This window comes from Meleagris gallopavo, chromosome 3 (genome assembly GCF_000146605.3).
Source record: "Meleagris gallopavo isolate NT-WF06-2002-E0010 breed Aviagen turkey brand Nicholas breeding stock chromosome 3, Turkey_5.1, whole genome shotgun sequence".
NCBI classification, from domain to species: Eukaryota; Metazoa; Chordata; class Aves; order Galliformes; family Phasianidae; genus Meleagris; species Meleagris gallopavo.
Window position 1 is genome coordinate 21,389,640 of NC_015013.2, and position 3,698 is coordinate 21,393,337.

Below are 3,698 nucleotides of genomic sequence, written 5' to 3' on the forward strand. Positions count from 1 at the left end.
TGCCCCCCAAAAAGTAAAAATAAAAATGCACAAACCAGCCAAAACAAAAATATAAACTAAGTTATATATAGTTCTCTTCTAGCAACGAATGGGGTAGACACCAAATGAATTCAGTGATAAGTAACCTTCTTCTACAGGTACCAGATGTACTTAGCAGTTCTGTTATCTCAGGCAAAGGGGACCAGTATGAAGCTATAGAGAAGTGACAGGTATTTTACCATGGGACAAATAAAGCTGAAACTTATATGTGGCTACCATAGGGAGCCATTTCAGGAAGAGAGTGAAGAACATGAATAGAAGTATGAGTGCATCTGGAATCTAGGTGAGCAGGATGAACCAAGTAACACACCTCTGTAACATACAGAACATATCTGAAAATCCCCTGCACTCTCAGGGTTTCAAAGTCTAGGCAGATTCCCTATCATTAGGAAAACAGTGAATAAATTGAGAGGATCACTGGCCTGGAAATAAACAACTATCAGAAGAAAGACAGTAGAAATACATATAAGCCATTGAAATGGAAAAGTGAAGAAAAAATGAAAAGTGAACATGCCTAGAACATAGTGTTTGCTGACAGAGGAACTCACCAAACAAAAAGACAATGTACTGCTTCCTGTGTAAATGAGAAGTAACAATACAGAAGAAAATGTAGTAAACGTAGAAGAATAGGAAGAGACAGGACAAAGTACAGCAAAGTACAACAGAAAACACAGAGTCCTTGTTTGACTTAAGAATAGCCAGTAATCTTCTGGCTAGAGCTCAGATTTTTCTATTCACGTGCAACATAGTTTTTTATGAGACATAATCAAACATACTATTTCTGGACTAAAACAATGTTAGAATCTTTATTATCACAAGGAAAGACCACTATTAGTATACTAGGGGAAAAAAAAATGCACAGAATTCATCTAGCATTAAAATTGTTGCATGAAAAACGCGCAGATAGGACCTTGGGAATTTAGTGGGCTACAATGCATTTATTTTAGCTTTGATCCAAAGACACGTCACATTCTTCTTAAAATTCACCAGCATTTTGACTATTTTTTAAATAAGGAGCTCAGAGAAATAACAATATTTTATAAACAATGTTCTAAAAGAAGTGTACTTCACTGCAAGCTTCCTGAAATGCAGACATTATAATAGTGATTTCCATATGAGATGAAATTCAAGTGGGATAAATGGAGAATGGTATTGAAAAACACGAAGAAGTTGCTGTAAACAAGAAGAAAAGCAGTAGACAGACAGGACTTTATTGATACAGTGATCAAAGTCAGTAACTGTCTACTGCTTGCTTGTACTTTGAGCATTCATGGTGGAAGAAAAAAGACACCGTACTTCTCAGTTTTAAGCAGGAGAAGACATCTAATGTTTTTCACCCTTATAAAAACTGCTCAGCCTGTTGTGGCAACAACAGAATAGAGGGTCTCTACTTCTATAGTTGTTTTTTACACAAATTACTGAAAAAACAAAAGGTGGAAATAATTTCCTTGTAACTCATGAATTAAATTGCATCTTCTACTGAGGTCTTATTTACTTTAATTGACAACACAATAGACTGCAACATTTTGTTCACTGAGCACTTTTATAAACTACTAGATTACATTAGAACTGGTAATGGAATTTTAACTGCAGGAATGTAAGAGAGTTACAAGGGTGCATCAGCAGAACTGCAGTACATTAAACATCCATTGTTTTGTTTGATAAGTAGAAACACAGACACTAAAATGAAAATGTGGTCAAGAATGAGTGTAATTAAAACATACTCTTTTGTATCAGTTAAAGATATACTGAAAATCAAATGGCTATATACATGCTTGCCAAGTGCCTTGTTAAGAATAATTTGTTTTCTCGTAATTGGGCTTTATGAAGAGCCTCTACCGATACATATTCTATAAAGCTGCATTTTTTTTGCATATGATTTCTCAGGCTTTTTATGTTTGCCTACTGCAGTAAACTATCAACTTACATTCACCATTACCATACTTCCGTTTTAACTGTATGTATGTATGAAAATATAGAACACATATATTAGGATTATGATTTTGGAAAATTTAAACCTACAGAAGAAAGGAAAGATTTACTCATTGAGAAGCAATGACCCGCTTGGTAGCGCCATTCATATTACCAGCTGTCATTTCAGGATGCCATAATGCTGCTACCAAACCCAATTGGCAGTATATGCATCTTAATGGGAAAGTTGATATAAACACATTAGCAGAGAAACATTTATTGGTATCTGCCTTGTCAATATAACAGTATTTACCAACACAGCAAGGAAATCACAGTCATGACCAAGCTGCACTATATGCAGACCTGAGTATTAGAGTAAAGCATGTCCAATTTCAAAATGCCCTGTACAAAAGAAATGCTACCACTATCTAATAAAAAGGAAAGGCATGCCATAAATCCATTTCCTTACTCCTTCTCCTCACTATAGAAGAAAATCAATAAGCAACTGTAAAGAAACAGTTGATCTACAGCAACAGAAATGACTGGTCCTTAAGTTACAAAGCATACTCATGGATAGACAGTGTATGTCAAATTTTCTCCAGTAGAAACCTTGAACGCCCTCTACACTTAATCTTTATAACCTCATCAAATGAGTAATTGTCTTTTTCTCCAGAATTCTGACCTTGTTCAGTGGCTCCACAGAAATAAATCATGAGCAAACTTATGGAAGTTGACTGAGTGATCAACAAATCTTCTCTCCCTTGCAAATGCTTTTGTCTTAGTTTCAGTTGGGATAGAGTTTTTTCTTCATATTGTCTGGCATGTCTATGTTTTGGTCTTAAGAGAAAAACAATGTTGATAATACACTGATGTTTCCAGTTGTTACTGTGCAGCATAGTACAGAACCAAAGACACTTTGGTTTTCTCAATTTCTTCCAAAACAGGAGGTATGCACAAGGAGCTGGGAGGAACAGAGGGTCAAGGAGATAGGAGGGGACAAAATCAGGATAGCTGACTTAAACTGTCCAAAAGGATATTCCATGCCGTATGACATCATGTGGAAGAAAAGTTCCATGGGTAGGAGTTCATCTTTTTTTTTTATTTCCACTTCTAGGAGGTTAGCTAGATACCGGTTGGTGAGTGACGAGCAATTGCTTGTGTATTACTCGTTACATACATTCATATATATATCTAGTCATAACTATTATTCTCTTCCTTTTTTCTATCTTAGTAAACAGTTTTTATCTCAAACCTCAAGCTCTACTTTCTTGTTTTTTTTTCCAATTCTCTCCTTCATCCCACTGGGAAGGAGAGGAATGAGTGAAAAATTGTGTGGTGCTCAGCCACCTGTCAGGTTAAACCACAGCAGCTCTGAATCACAGAATCACAGGGGGGTTGGAAGGGACCTCCAGAGATCATCGAGTCCAACCCCCTGCCAAAGCAGGTTCCCTACACCAGGTCGCACAGGTAGGCATCCAGGTAGGTCTTGAATATCTCCAGAGAAGGAGACTCCATAATCTCCCTGGGCAGCCTGTTCCAGCACTTCGTCACCCTCACTGTAAAGAAGTTCTTGCGCACATTTGTGTGGAACTTTCTGTGCTTTCTGATCATTTCCCCTTGTCCTGTCTTCATACACTGCCGAAAACAGTCCAGCCTCGCCACTCTGCCCCCCACACCTCAGATATTTATAGACCTGGAACAGGTCCCCTCTCAGTCTTCTTTTCTCAAGGCTAAACAGACCCAGTTCA